Source organism: Balaenoptera ricei, chromosome 7 (genome assembly GCF_028023285.1).
Source record: "Balaenoptera ricei isolate mBalRic1 chromosome 7, mBalRic1.hap2, whole genome shotgun sequence".
NCBI classification, from domain to species: Eukaryota; Metazoa; Chordata; class Mammalia; order Artiodactyla; family Balaenopteridae; genus Balaenoptera; species Balaenoptera ricei.
In genome coordinates this window covers 86,674,889-86,691,516 of record NC_082645.1, presented here as the reverse complement: position 1 = coordinate 86,691,516, position 16,628 = coordinate 86,674,889, and the positions used below count along the sequence as shown (strand labels likewise).

The 16,628-nt window shown below is 38.2% G+C and overlaps 1 protein-coding gene across 8 annotated transcripts in view; it reads right to left on the bottom strand.

Moving 5' to 3' along the window:
* Positions 1-16,509, bottom strand: part of ALS2 (alsin Rho guanine nucleotide exchange factor ALS2) — an 88,927-nt gene extending 72,418 nt beyond the window's left edge. For 4 of the 8 annotated variants that reach the window (XM_059928432.1, XM_059928434.1, XM_059928435.1 and 1 more), the window contains exon 1: positions 16,018-16,426. The gene's annotated coding sequence lies outside the window, so the exon portion shown is untranslated. Of the gene's footprint in view, positions 1-16,017 lie in introns of all 8 variants that reach the window. The other 4 variants (XM_059928437.1, XM_059928438.1, XM_059928439.1 and 1 more) reach the window with 2 other exon arrangements.
* Positions 16,510-16,628: the final 119 nt, after the last annotated feature.

Here is a 16,628-nt window from a genome sequence, read left to right as displayed (position 1 = left end):
GAACACTTAAATACCAATTAAGTAAACAAGAATTTCTTGGGGCTTCCCTGATGGCGCAGTGGTTAAGAATCCGCCTGCCAATGCAGGGGACACGGGTTCGAGCCCTGGTCCCAGAAGATCCCACATGCTGTGGAACAACTAAGCCCGTGCACCACAACTACTGAGCCTGTGATCTAGAGCCCGTGAGCCACAACTACTGAAGCCCGCGCGCCTAGAGCCTGTGCTCCAAAACCAGAGATGCCACCGTAACGGGAAGCCTGCACACCGCAATGAAGAGGAATCCCCTCTCACCTCAACTAGAGAAAGCCCACGTGCAGCAGCGAAGATCCAACGCAGCCAAAAATAAATAAATAAAATAAATAAATTAAAAAAAAAAAAGAATTTCTGTAATCTCTCCAGTAATGTATCAGATTCAAACAGTTTTAATTTCATTTTCCAGTAATGCACACACACAAAATTACATCATTAAAACAAAGTCTTCCATGTATTGGAACTATCAATGTTTACCCCAAATCAACCTCAATTCAAAACCATAATCCAAAGGGCTGGAAGAAAGAAGTCTGAATTTAAAATATCTATTTTTAAATCTACCATTTAATAGAAAAGAGCTATATGAAAATAACAGTACAAATATCATGACCCATCATTTCAGAAACTCAATGTTTAATAAAGTAAGAGCTAGAAATATTGACAGGCAGACAGAAACGCTCAATGCATTTCAACTAAGAAATTCACATTTTTAAGGGCACCAAAACTCATGAAAATAAGAGCAACGGGGTTTTAGATGTGTGAATGATAAAAATACTGGGGCCAAATTCATTATTTTTCTGCAAAAGGGTATGGCATCGTCACTGTGCTTTGAAAAGAGCCCACACCAGCAGGAGTGATGTAAGACCATCTGTTTACTCCAGGTTGCCTGTGAATTCTTACAGTTTCCCATCTGTATATCTGGAGGAAATTACTCTCTACCTAATGCTTATTTTAGAAAGATTTTGACTCATTCAAAGTTGGATGAAGGGTACATGTAAATGAAAGAGATATCTGAACAGATTTAATAAATGCTATTCATTTAATAAATATGATTACTAAGTGATACTATGCTTTGTGTGTGATAGTAATTAACTTTTAATAAAATGTACAGTTCACAGCATACAGAAAAGTTCTGAGGCCAGGTCTAACCTATGCTTATCTATGAGAGATCAGGGAGTAACTGGTCCCTTGATAAAAGTTAAACAATGCCCAGGGGGAAACCAGAGAACTGCTCTGGGAGGGTGTGGGAGTGCACAAGCACACTTCATGCAACTGATTCACTGTTTGTAAACCAAATTGTTTCCTACTGCCTGTCAATCAAAACTGTTGAGAATCGGTAAAATGAATAAAGCAGCTGACCTTCTCTTTTGGTGTCATATTTTTGAATACACTGTTTTCTTAAAGTGGATTACTCCTTATGCCACATGATTTCTAACCAACATTCATTTTTTCAAATCCAAATGGAATTAAAACTCTACAAACTGTCTTGCAACTTTGTTACTTACTATATACTGTAGGAAGGATAATGATTCCCAAGATACCCATGTCCTAATGCCCAGAAACTGTGAATATGTTAGGTTACATGGCAAAGGGGAAGTAAAGCTCCTAATCAGCTTGTTTTAAATTGGGGAGATTATCCTAGTTATCCAGATGGACTCAGCATAATCACAGAGTCCTTAAAAGTGGAAAAGACAACAAGCCTCTTAGATAGCCACATCCACCACAGGGCAGACAGCAGAAGCAAGAAGAACTACAGTCCTGCAGCCTGTGGAACAATAACCACATTCACAGAAAGATAGACAAGATGAAAAGGCAGAGGGCTATGTACCAGATGAAGGAACAAGATAAAACCCCAGAAAAACAACTAAATGAAGTGGAGATAGGCAACCTTCCAGAAAAAGAATTCAGAATAATGATGGTGAAGATGATCCAGGACCTCGGAAAAAGAATGGAGGCAAAGATCAAAAAGATGCAAGAAATGTTTAACAAAGACCTAGAAGAATTAAAGAACAAACAGAGATGAACAATACAATAATTGAAATGAAAACTATGCTAGAAGGAATCAATAGCAGAATAACTGAGGCAGAAGAACGGATAAGTGACCTGGAAGACAGAATGGTGGAATTCACTGCTACGGAACAGAATAAAGAAAAAAGAATGAAAAGAAATGAAGACAGCCTAAGAGACCTCTGGGACAACATTAAACACAACAACATTCACATTATAGGGGTCCCAGAAGTAGAAGAGAGAGAGAAAGGACCGGAGAAAATATCTGAAGAGATTATAGTCGAAAACTTCCCTAACACGGGAAAGGAAATAGCCACCCAAGTCCAGGAAGCACAGAGAGTCCCATACAGGATAAACCCAAGGAGAAACAAGCTGAGGCACATAGTAATCAAATTGGCAAAAATTAAAGACAAAGAAAAATTATTGAAAGCAGCAAGGGAAAAATGACAAAAAACATGCAAGGGAACTCCCATAAGGTTAACAGCTGATTTCTCAGCAGAAGCTCTACAAGCCAGATGGGAGTGGCATGATACACTTAAAGTGATGAAAGGGAAGAAACTACAACCAAGATTACTCTACCCGGCAAGGATCTCATTCAGATTCAATGGAGAAATCAAAAGCTTTACAGACAAGCAAAAGTTAAGAGAATTCAGCACCACCAAACTAGCCCTACAACAATGCTAAAGGAACTTCTCTAAGTGAGAAACACAAGAGAAGAAAAGGACCTACAAAAACAAACCCAAAGCAATTAAGAAAATGGTTATAGGAACATACATATCGATAACTACCTTAAACGTGAATGGATTAAATGCTCCAACCAAAAGACAAAGGCTTGCTGAATGGATACAAAAACAAGACCCATATATATGCTGTCTACAAGAGACTCACTTCAGACCTAGGGACACATATAGACTGAAAGTGAGGGGATAGAAAAAGATATTCCATACAAATGGAAATCAAAAGAAAGCTGGAGTAGCAATACTCATATCAGATAAAATAGACTTTAAATCAAAGAATGTTACAAGAGACAAGGAAAGACACTATGTAATGATCAAGGGATCAATCCAAGAAGAAGATATAACAATTATAAATATATATGCACCCAACATAGGAGCACCTCAATACATAAGGCAACTGCTCACAGCTATAAAAGAGGAAATCGACAGTAACACAATAATAGTGGGGGACTTTAACACCTCACTTACACCAATGGACAGATCATCCAGACAGAAAATTAATAAGGAAACACAAGCTTTAAATGACACAATAGACCAGATAGATTCAATGGATATTTATAGGACATTCCATCCAAAAACAGCAGATTACACTTCCTTCGCAAGTGCACATGGAACGGAACATTCTCCAGGAGAGATCACATCTTGGGTCACAAATCAAGCCTCAGTAAATTTAAGAAAATTGAAATCATATCAAGCATCTTTTCTGACCACAATGCTATGAAATTAGAAATCAATTACAGGGAAAAGAACGTAAAAAACAAACACATGGAGGCTAAACAATACGTTACTAAATAACCAAGAAGTCACTGAAAAAATCAAAGAGGAAATAAAAAATTACCTAGAGACAAATGACAATGAAAACATGACGATCCAAAACCTATGGGATGCAGCAAAAGCAGTTCTAAGAGGAAAGTTTACAGCTATAAAAGCCTACCTCAAGAAACAAGAAAAATCTCAAATAAACAATCTAAACTTACACCTGAAGGAACTAGAGAAAGAAGAACAAACAAAACCCAAAGTTAGCAGAAGGAAAGAAATCATAAAGATCAGAGCAGAAATAAATGAAATAGAAACAAAGAAAACAATAGCAAAGATCAATAAAACTAAAAGCTGGTTCTTTGAGAAGATAAACAAAATTGATAAACCACTGACCAGACTCATCAAGAAAAAGAAGGAGAGGACTCAAATCAATAAAATGAGAAATGAAAAAGGAAAAGTTACAACAGACACCGCAGAAATACAAAGCATCCTAAGAGACTACTACAAGCAACCCTATGCCAAAAAAATGGACAATCTGGAAAAAATAGACAAATTCTTAGAAAGGTATAACCTTCCAAGACTGAACCAGGAAGAAATAGAAAATATGAACAGAACAATCACAAGTAATGAAATTGAAACTGTGATTAAAAATCTTCCAACAAACAAAAGTCCAGGACCAGATGGCTTCACAGGTGAATTCTATCAAACATTTAGAGAAGAGCTAACACCCATCCTTCTCAAACCCTTCCAAAAAGTTGCAGAGGAAGGAACACTCCCAAACTCATTGTATGAGGCCACCATCACCCCAATACCAAAAACAGACAAAGATACTACAAAAAAAGAAAATTATAGACCAATATCACTGATGAATATAGATGCGAAAATCCTCAACAAAATACTAGCAAACAGAATCCAACAACACATTAAAAGGATCATACACGACGATCAAGTGGGATTTATCCCAGGGATGCAAGGATTCTTCAATACACACAAATCAATCAAGAAGAAAAACCATGTGATCATCTCAATAGCAGCAGAAAAAGCTTTGGACAAAATTCAACACCCATTTATAATAAAAACTCTCCAGAAAGTGGGCATAGAGGGAACCTACCTCAACATAATAGAGGCCATATACAACAAACCCACAGCAAACATCATTCTCAATGGTGAAAAACTGAAAGCATTTCCTCTAAGATCAGGAACAAGACAAGGATGTTCACTCTCACCACTATTATTCAACATAGTTTTGGAAGTTCTAGCCACGGCAATCAGAGAAGAAAAAGAAATAAAAGGAATACAAATTGGAAAAGAAGAAGTAAAAGTGTCACTGTTTGCAGATGACATGATACTATACATAGAGAATCCTAAAGATGCCACCAGAAAACTACTAGAGCTAATCAATGAATTTGGTAAAGCTGCAGGATACAAAATTAATGCACAGAAATCTCTTGCATTCCTATACACTAATGATGAAAAATCTGAAAGAGAAATTATGGAAACACTCCTATTTACCATTGCAACAAAAAGAATAAAATACCTAGCTATAAACCTACCTAGGGAGACAAAAGACCTGTATGCAGAAAACTATAAGACATTAATGAAGGAAATTAAAGATGATACCAACAGATGGAGAGATATACCATGTTCTTGGATTGGAAGAATCAATATTGTGAAAATGACTATACTACCCAAAGCAATCTACAAATTCAATGCAATCCCTATCAAATTACCAATGGCATTTTTTACAGAACTAGAACAAATCATCTCAAAATTTGTATGGAGACACAAAAGACCCCGAATAGCAAAAGCAGTCTTGAGGGAAAAAAAAAGGAGCTGGAGGAATCAGACTCCCTGACTTCAGACTATACTACAAAGCTACAGTAATCAAGACAATATGGTACTGGCACAAAAACAGAAACATAGATCAATGGAACAAGATAGAAAGCCCAGAGATAAACCCACGCACCTATGGTCAACTAATCTATGACAAAGGAGGCAAGGATATACAATGGAGAAAAGACAGTCTCTTCAATAAGTGGTGCTGAGAAAACTGGACAGCTACATGTAAAAGAATGAAATTAGAACACTCCCTAATACCATACACAAAAATAAACTCAAAATGGATTTGAGACCTAAATGTAAGACCGGACACTATAAAACTCTTAGAGGAAAACGTAGGAAGAACACTCTTTGACATAAATCATAGCAAGATCTTTTTTGATGCACCTCTTAGTATAATGGAAAGAAAAACAAAAATAAACAAATGGGACCTAATGAAACTTCAAAGCTTTTGCACAGCAAAGGAAACCATAAACAAGACGAAAAGACAACCCTCAGAATGGGAGAAAATTTTTGCAAATGAATCAACGGACAAAGGATTAATCTCCAAAATATAAAAACAGCTCATGCAGCTCAATATTAAAGAAACAAACAACCCAATCCAAAAATGGGCAGAAGACCTAAATAGACATTTCTCCAAAGAAGACATACAGATGGCCAAGAAGCACATGAAAAGCTGCTCAACATCACTAATTATTAGAGAAATGCAAATCAAAACTACAATGAGGTATCACCTCACACCAGTTAGAATGGGCATCCTCAGAAAATCTACAAACAACAAATGCTGGAGGGGGTGTGGAGAAAAGGGAACCCTCTGGCACTGTTGGTGGGAATGTAAATTGATATAGCCAATATGGAGAACAGTATGGAGGTTCTTTAGAAAACTAAAAGTAGAATTACCATACAACCCAGCAATCCCACTACTGGGCATATACCCAGAGAAAACCATAATTCAAAAAGGCACATGCACCCCAATGTTCATTGCAGCACTATTTACAATAGCCAGGACATGGAAGCAACCTAAATGCCCATCCACAGACGAATGGATAAAGAAGATGTGGTACATATATACAGTGGAATATTACTCTGCCATAAAAAGGAACAAAATTGGGTCATTTGTTGAGACGTGGATGGATCTAGAGACTGTCATACAGAGTGAAGTTAAGTCAGAAAGAGAAAAACAAATATCGTATATTAACGCACATATGTGGAACCTAGAAAAATGGTACAGATGAACTGGTTTGCAGGGCAGAAATAGAGACACAGATGTAGAGAAACAAACGTATGGACTCCAAGGGGGGAAGTGTCAGGGGGGTGGTGGTGGTGGTGTGATGAATTGGGAGACCGGGATTGACATGTATACACTGATGTGTATAAAACTGACGAGTAATAACAACCTGCTGTATAAAATAAATAAATAAATAAAGTGGAAGAGAGAGGCAGAGGAGAGCTCGAGAAAGAGAGGTGATGATAACAAGCCGTGTCAGAGAGCTCCTAAATTGCTGGCTTTGAAGATGGGAGGGGGCAGCCATAAGCCAAAGAATGTAGGTGGCCTCTAGAAGCTGGAAGAGGCAAGGAAACAAATTCTCTCCTAGAGCCTCCAGAAAAAAACGCAGCCCTGCTGACACCTTGACTTTAACCCAGCGAGATTGTGTCCGACTTTTAACCTAAAGAACTCTAAGATAATAAATTCGTGTTATTTTAGGCACTGAGTTTGCAGCAATGCTACAAGCAGCAACAGAAAGCTAGTACGCTATTTCACACACATCTTTCTTTATCGATATTTATAGGTCGAATTTTGTTTTAATGGTGTTTAATATACTTGACTTCTCCTAAGAAGACACGTGTGCCTGAAATTCAGATACGGCAATGAGAAAAAAGGAAATGACTGCTAAGGAAACATAACTAAAAAGGAATATTGCACCTAAATGTGGGAAGCTTATATTATAAAGTTTTACCTCACATACTTAAAATATGCAGCATTTACCGAATCCAGTTAATCTAACATTCTTCCTCAATTATGTATCCAAACAGAAAAAGTAAACCAAAAAATTTGTTTCCCTAGTATTTTTATAAACCCCTCTCTAAGAAATCTATAAGACTTGCCTCAACCATTCAAAAAGCATTTAAACTTGCTTATGTTCTTTCACCGCTAACAGTTTTAACTGTTATAAAATTGCCTAATCATGGGGCTTCCTCTGGGGATATTTCTCCCCAGATGAGCTTTGGGGGTCAGGATCCCTGTACTCTGCTTCTTTTCTTCTGTTATAGTAACTTTCCCTCATAGCCTTTATTACATTAACTAGCTCTGATACAGAAGCTGTGTGATATTTACAGAGTCAGAAAATGTGGGGTCCTCTTTTACTGCACATGGCCTTTCCAGAGATCAATGGCATCCGTAAAAGGAGCAAACTAGACTGTAGCATCCCCTCCAACTATTAAGTACTATGAGCCACAGAGCAAAGATGCATTTATTTTAAAGTATACCACTCTACGCTTCAAATTATCTCCTTCACAGTGAAATGTAATTAAACTCTCAGATGACCCTTTAAAACAAAAAGCTTGGTTCTTAATGAGTTGATTCCACTTTTAGATCCCGGTGGATACACACCCTCCTGCTACATTTAACAGAGAAATAAGCTATCTTGTACATGCGGAGAATATGGTTTTAATTCCATGATCTGGGAGTGCCCTAAAAAAAAAAATCTGGTCTAGATGTTCTAATTATTGCTAGAAAGAAAAGCTACTACTATGGGTCCATGATACCGTAACCAGAAATCTAAACTCCAAAAAACTCTGAAAACCAGAAGTTTTTTCATTTAAGTCTTTTGGTGGCAAAATCTAATCTGACCTGAACTCATCCAAGAGCAAAACCAACATGAACTAATGTGATGCTATTTAGTTTTTACCCCTTTAGTGTACATCTTCATATATTTTGTCATAGAAATATTAATATGATTGTAGGGTGGTACCAAAGGTCCCACGAGAAGTGTTATATAATATATGGTTTATGCACCTTATTCCAAAGATCAGAAAAACTCTGAATTCCAAAACGTGCCTTGCCCCAAGGGTTTCAAGTAAGGGACTGGGAACCTGTATTCTAAAACAACTATCATTTTCGGTAGGGGTCCTCAACTTTTTAATGGCAGTGATTTACATCACTTGTTTTAAAAGTTTTAAGTCCATTTTATAGTGAACATACTCACACAGAGTGCCCAAATGAATTCTGTAAGAAATATCCTCCCTGCAAATACTCACTTGGCTCATCTTAGTGGAGGAAGGAAGCCTGGGCTCTTTAATTTCATACAAGACTACCAATTTGGTGGAAAGATGTAAATAATGAGAGAGGTGCTGTGTCCTAGAACAACTAGGACTTAGTGATGTATTAGACATAAGTGGGGGGTAAAGGAGAAGGAGGTATCGAAAATGACCTCTAATTTCTCCCTTGAACAACTGTGTAGTGGTACCATTTACTGAAATGAGGAAGAGTGAGAGGGTAGGATTCTGAAGTGGAAGGTAAGATTCTCGTAAGACAAGATTTTTTTTATAAGTTCAAGATGCCTGTGAGAAATCCAAGAATACATATCAAGTGAGCAGCTGAATATGTGAATATGGAGTTCAGAAGAAAGGTCTCAACCATTGATATAAACTTGGGAAGGCATATGGATAATATCTGAAATCAAGGCAATGGATAGTATCACTGGAGTGTGTATTAAGAGAAAAGGGAGGCACAGAATCAAGCTGTTAAGTTACTTGGATAGGATGAGCAACAAGCAAAGACTGAGGTGAGAAGTGGCCTGAGAGGTAGAACAAACAAGAGTCTGATGTGGGCACACAAAGCAAAGCAGCGAGTGTTTCCAGCAGGAATGACTGGTCAACACGGCTGGGGTCTCAGCTGGGGACTGAAAACCAGATTGCAGCAGGCTGACTATAAATGGCAGGTGAGGACATGAAAATAAAGTTGGTGTAAATAATTCTTTTAAAAAATATTGAAATGGCAAACAGAAATGGAGAAGTAGCTGGAGAGAAACATGAAGATCAAGGGTGTAATTTTGGGGGATGGGGGAAGATGACAGATAGCTGAATATGTCTGTAGGACAATGACATTGATCCTAGATGCAAGAGAGACAAGGACAGAGGGCAGAACCAAAATCCTGGACAAAAGTGGAAGAGGATAGCGTCCGGAACACGCATGCAGTGGGACTGGTCTTTCACAAGAGGAAGGGTCTACATTTTAAAAAGAAACAAAACAACAGGTACAGATACAGGCAGGATTATAGATTTTGTGGTGGGAGGATAAGAGTCCCACATGATAGCACCTGTAAGTAACTAGGACTTCACAGTATGTGTGCTATGTTTTCTAATCTCACACCTGGTTCCATTCATTCTGTCTCTCTATTTTGCCACATTTACACATTTCTGTAAACTGCCTTTTAGGAACAAGGCAGAATATAAATAAAAATTTTAAAATATGGAACAGAAATGTGTTAATGGACTATTATCCCAAATGCAAAAAGAAAATCAAATCATGTAGGATTCTATGTTTCCACATCTAGTAAACTTTATTCTCTGGACAAAGTCCTTTTGCCTTAATAATTTAGTAAAAGTTAGTATATTAACTTTAATTAAATTTCAACAACTAAAACCACATGTAGTTTTCTTACCTACTATACTCCAGGTGTGGAACTAATATAAAACTTCCACGGAAGCCAAAAACATCTTATGCTCTATTATATCCCAGCTGCTTAATATAGTTCTGACATACAACAAGTACTCAATAAATACCTGTAGACAGACTAGGCCTATATAAGCCAACAAGTTCCTACCCTTAAGGAGTTTATATACGAGTATGTTCTATCTTTCTGACTAGAATGATGGCTCTAAGTAGACAGTGCCCTCAAGGCATAAGAAAGCTAACTTAACACTAGCAAAGCTGGGCCCTTCTAGTCTTAGTCTCCTGTCTCATTTATTGATTTAAAATAAGTGTATGGATTAAAATAGTGAAATAATAGCAATAATTATAGTTACAAGAGTAATGATATTACTGTTTAGAATGACAAGACATTAAGATAGGAAGACAATAAAAATAATAATAAAGGAGCAAACTGTATCATAATGCCTTGAAAAGAATTTGGACATAGAGTGAATCTGACATAAAATTACTACAGATTTCATGCAGTCATTTACACTTTCTCTTTAAAGTTTGAGTTACTTGTGTTTTATTACAATGTAGTAAACCAGGGGCTTCCCTGGTGGCGCAGTGGTTGAGAATCTGCCTGCCAATGCAGGGCACATGGGTTCGAGCCCTGGTCTAGGAAGATCCCACATGCCGCGGAGCAACTAGGCCCGTGAGCCACAACTACTGAGCCTGCGCGTCTGGAGCCTGTGCTCCGCAACAAGAGAGGCTGCGATGGTGAGAGGCCCGCGCACCGCGATGAAGAGTGGCCCCCGCTTGCCACAACTAGAGAAAGCCCTCGCACAGAAACGAAGACTGAACACAGCCAAAAATAAATAAATAAATAAATAAACAATGTAGTAAACCAGAGTTTATACTGTGAATGCAGTAAACAATCATTGAAGACCCTATGGAATTTTATACATGGTAAATGCTTAATAAATATTTGCTTTAAGAGGCTCAGTCTATGTTTACACATGGATTAAGGCAACTTTTGACTCAAACACCTGATTAACAACTAATCTGTACACCAACAACTGCTACTTCCTGGATATCCTGCCACTCTAGCCTTTACCCACCACCACCGAAGGGTGAGGAACACTCACCTTGCACCTAAGGCTTGACAAACAAACCACCTTCAAAGGTGGAGGCCACTTCAAATCCATCCCTCTCAGACTGAAATACTGCACCGGAGGCACTGCCTAATACCACTATGGGAGCTGACCAACCCCTTAAATCCTGACCCAGAGTTCAGGAGTTCAGTAAATTAATGCATTAAATAAAGTCAGTAGGCTGGCCTAGAGAGTACTTATTATTTATAATGTTGTTACTAATGGGATAATGCACTTAAGTCATTGATTCAAAATATATTATAAACTCCTGGAGGTCAGAAACCATGACTTATTCATCGGTACATTCTTGTACCCATGGTAACCACTAGGTATAAGCTGGCTGCGCATAAGTGAGTCCTCAGTGGAAGACAACCCTCGATCTTAAGTTCCAGTCCACGGACTTCCAAATGATTAGAAGGTTTCCATGCCTGTTATAAAAGTCAATGTCTGACATGAAAGGAAAGTGTCTTCTCATAATAGAAACTCTCATACATAATTTGCTAATGGTACTTCCTAACAAGGAAGATACTTTTATTTCATGTCACTTCACAGATGTTAGACAACCTAGAAAAGAACAGTCCCTTTCTCCTTAGTACAAGGAGACTGTTTCTGGGCAATCAGGGACACTAAGGCTTCATAGTCTCTTTCTCTTTTTACTTATTTTTATTTTTTTTATGGCCTGCTAATTTCACCTTGAAACCTACTAAAACGACACTCTTCTGATTGTTGAGAATCTTCTAAAATGGATATTACTCATGGGAGAGGGGGATAAACATGGTAAAATAAACACCCAGCAAATACCCATTTAGCTCCTTTTTGCACCCACTGCCTATCTCTTTAAAATGCATTTTCTGTAAATACTAAATTCCCATGAAACACTCTGATAAATATTATAATACCAGCAACTGAATTTCAAATTCCCAGGTACTGCAACCATTTATGCCTATTATTACTTGATAGCATATAATTTCTGATATAAATTATTCCTTTAATATTTTGCTACTATTCTTTTACTAAAATGGCCACTTTTTTTAAAAAGGCAATATTACAGAAATACAGTTCAAAGTATGTTGGCTTATTTTACCAATCAATAATATCCAGTGCTTAAGGTCAACAAGGGGCCACATAACCGAACAGGGAGTACACATGTCAAAATATACTGCTCTGGAGATATAAGCTTCACTTAGATTATTTTGAAAGTGCTAATAACAGGTATTCTTGATTAGGAATGAAAATATGGTTTTTAAATGTGTGAGTCATATTAGAGATCAGCTATTAAATTCACTATTTGTTATTCAACCATTTAACGCATTGTCGTCATGTTTACTTATCAATACCTGTAGAAAGAGCATTATTTTGTTTGAGCAATAACTAGGACACTTGCATTCACAGTATAAAACTCAGGTTTACTACACTGTAATAAAATTTAACCAATGAAAACTTTTAAAAAGTGTTAATGACTACATGATATCTGCAGTAATTTTGGGTTTTTTTAAATATTTAAATATTTATTTATTTATTTGGCTGCGCTGGGTCTTAGTTGCGGCGTGCGGGATCTAGTTTTCTGACCAGAGATCGAACCCGGGCCCCCTGCATTGGGAGTGCGGAGTCTTAACGCTGGACCACCAGGGAAGTCCCTCTGCAGTAATTTTGTATGTGAGTCACTCTGTCAAATTCCTTGCAGGGCTTTATGATACAATGCACTCCCCTATACTTTGAGAGTTCATGATCAGTACATGCCTGCACTTCTCAAGAGTCTCTAGAATTTAAATTCCCCTGCAGCCTTTCAAGAAGGATCATTCCTCATATCCTAAGGCAAGCATCTTCCCAGGAGCACAAGTCAAATGAAAAGTCTGTCTCCTCTCTTTAGAAAAGCTTTACATAGTGGAGCTGCACTGGCACATTCTTTTCACTGCGGGGAGAGAAGCTACAAAGTAAAAAAAGAAAGCATATCGGGAGAGAGCCCCGATTATATATATAAAAATTCTAAGGTGCTAGTTTCACAAACTATCTTAACCATTCACAAATCTGTAAAAAAATTAATAGTAATAATGTACAAATCCATGTACCCATCATTGAGTTTTAACAAATATTAACATATTTTCATATTTGCTTAAGCTCCCTTTAAAATAGAAGAAAAAGTTATACATAGATTTGAAGGAGCTCTACCCAAACCTTCCTTCTCCAGAGTTACCCACTATTCCTAAAGTTAATGTGTCTTATTTCCATGTACATTCTTATACTTTTATGTACTCTCACTAGATACATACATATCAATAAACAGTAATATGCTATATTGTTTCAAAACTCTCCATAAATGCATAATACAGTAATCATATATCCTTTGGCAACTTGCTTTTTTTACTCAATATTATGTACTTGAAATGTATCCATGTTATAAACAAAGATCTAGTTTATTCATTTTTACCAAGGGATAGTATTCCATTGCATGAATAAACCATAGTTTATCCATTTCCTTACTAAAGTACAGCTGGATTGTTCTACTTTATCACTATTTTAAGAGCTGCTATAATCATCTTTGTTAGATGTTTGCTTGGGCAATTGCCCCAATTTTAGTTAAGAATTCGGCTCAACAAAAATTTAGGTTGCGGAAGAAAAGAACCCTTAGAATGAAAGTAAATTCACCCAGATCCCACTGACCCAGTCTATTTTTCATAGGAGTTGAGAAAATACATTTTTCTTCAAAACCAAACTCTATGAACTGTACAATAAAAGAGTAAGTCTACAAGAGCCCCCAAAAGTACTCAATACATCTCTGACTTGAATATTTCTGCTCTATTCACGTGGATCAATTAATTCACCTACTTCACCAATTGTTCAGCTCTTTTGTCACTTGTGTGATGCTGGCAAACATCAAGACAGAATGTAAAGACGGCACCATTACATCTATAGACGAACGGGAAATGGGGATAGGAAAATAAACGTAATGCTAAAAAGAACCATGTCATAATTGGTTGCTCTTTTATTTGTGGTTACCGCGCATTTCTTAAGGACTGATATCCTTAAGAAATCTACTTTCTTATAACTGATGACTGAATTAATTGGTCATTAATGAAAAGTTAAAAGAAAAAAAAAGTTAAAAAAAAACTCTACCAGAAATATCTATATCCCTAATACAGTTAGAGTATGCGGTAGGTTTAATTCCACAAGGTTATTAAAATCCTCACAGCATTCCTCTGAGTGTCGGAGAAAAGGGCTCAACCTCACACTACATCAAAGCAAGCCTTCTTTTACACCAGCTCAAAAATCACCACTCTCTACCTTCCTTCCTAGTTTTTCAACTCATACCTTACCTAGTCTCATATTAATAAAGAATTATAAAAGGTTTTTACAAGTCAGTCATATTCTTTGGAAATACCTTTAGAATGGACCCAGCAATACTGCATTTAACCCATGTTTTTCATGAAAATGTGTAAGATTGATAGTACTCTTCCCATCTAATCATATGAAAACTAAAATCAGTTCTCAGTGAGGTTGTTACCATACCTTTTGCTTCTTTGACAGTCAAAATGCCCAAAGTAAGTCAATGACAACCTAAATTCTGAAAGGCTGAAATTTGGAGAAAAGGGATTCCAGTTCACATTGTATAAATCAACTTAAAAAATAAGGGGCTCACATAATGCCACTCAAATCCCTCCCCCCCAAATTACATGTTTGGTTCTTTATGTTCTGCATCATCTTTTCAAATTTTAATATTGTGAAACAGCTTTTAACATTTCTTGCTATAGCTATGAATCTTAAGTCTGCCAATACTAGTCATAGTTTGGAAACTAAGTAATAAATTTAAACTAGGTATAGATTCCATCAGCATTTTCCACATTAAAAGGTTCTAATGGAACACCAAAGTTACTACAGACCAACATGAAATCATATTTTCTCTAAATATACCTCTATATCATAAAACTATCTGGAAACTATCCCTTGATTTTAAAAAGTAAACTATAGTTCTTTTCTAAAAAAATATTCAGTTCTCTTTCACATCATTTAGAAAACAGTGAGTCAGTGGATCATGATGTAGTGGAAAAGGAAATGACTTATAAAAATGGCTAATATGTATTGAATATCTACATACAGTGCCAAGCACTGTAAAAAAAAATATATGATACATGAACCATTACATGTAAAGGTACCATTATGAGAAAGGTACTTTTATACCCGATTCAGAGATAAGGAAATGGAGGCAGATACATAACTTGCCCAAACTCAAAGATGTAAGTGTATGTGACTCCAGTTATGCTCAGGTCTAAAGCACTTCACCACTATGCTTGTATTATCAACATTAAAATACTGTAACCTACTGCAAAAGCAAATTTTTCACTCCTTAAATTCTTAAATTTATTCTTTACAGCCTTTTAAAGAACATTTACAGCCACCAACAAATCCAAAAGGCAACAGACTAAGGATCTGCGTTTGTGTTCAACAGTGATTTCCTTTTCCATTCTAAACCAAAAAGAGAATACTCTACTTGGATAAGCCACTTCAGCCCGTGTGCTTTTCCTCTTCCCTCATCAACAAAGACCTAAGCAGTACAACACTTCGGCGAACCTACACTTGTCTGTCTCCAAAGTAGTCCTATTACACAGAGGACCAACCCCACCGCCAGGACCATTTCCTTACGACAGCCCCTATGTTATTCTGTTCCTATCTTCACTTCTCAAAAGAACTTAACCAACCTCTGCTGGATAACTTGACACGACAAAGGACTAAGGCTAAACTACTAATGCTTAATATCAAAGTCATTTTCTTTTTCCACAACCGCCTTTTCAAGCCAGCAAAACCCTCGGTTCACTCTCCACCGCGATCTGCATCTAGGAACAAACCCACCTGGGACACTCACCAAGGTTCGCCGCCAGGGAACCCGCTTTATCTGGTCGGCGCCTAGAGTGGGCATTCAATAAATCCTCCTGAATGAATGGGTGGAAGGCAGCGTGGGGGGAGGCGGGAAGGGGGGCGCGAAGGAATTTCACGACCCTGAGATCTCTGCAGTGGCGCCCGGTCTGGGGAGGAGGAACCGGGGCGACTGGGAGAACCTGGAGCCGTTGGGTGCTCCTCGACAGGCAGGTCTGTTGGTCGGACGCTGACTTGGGAAGACGCGGGCGCCGTCTCCGTGGGTCTCCGCAGCGCGCTCCCGGGCCTCGGCCTGCGCCTCCGCCTTTCTCCCGGACCCCGGCCTCCCGCACGCTGGAGGCCCAGGCCGATCAGCCCTCCGAAGCCACGGGCCAACCCAGGACCCGCGCTCGCTCACCTGCCGCTCCCCCTGCAACACTCCGGTCTGCATCCGGCGCGAGCCTGGCAGTCCCGCGGGCCCGTGAGATCAGCTGATTCACGGGGGGCGGGGCTTCTGGGCAGGGGCTGGGCGGCGAGCGAGTGTGAAGGCCGGAGATCACTCCCGACGTAGGTGGGGTTAGATGCCAACGGCGTCTGGTAGGGATCAAAATTACTAAAGGG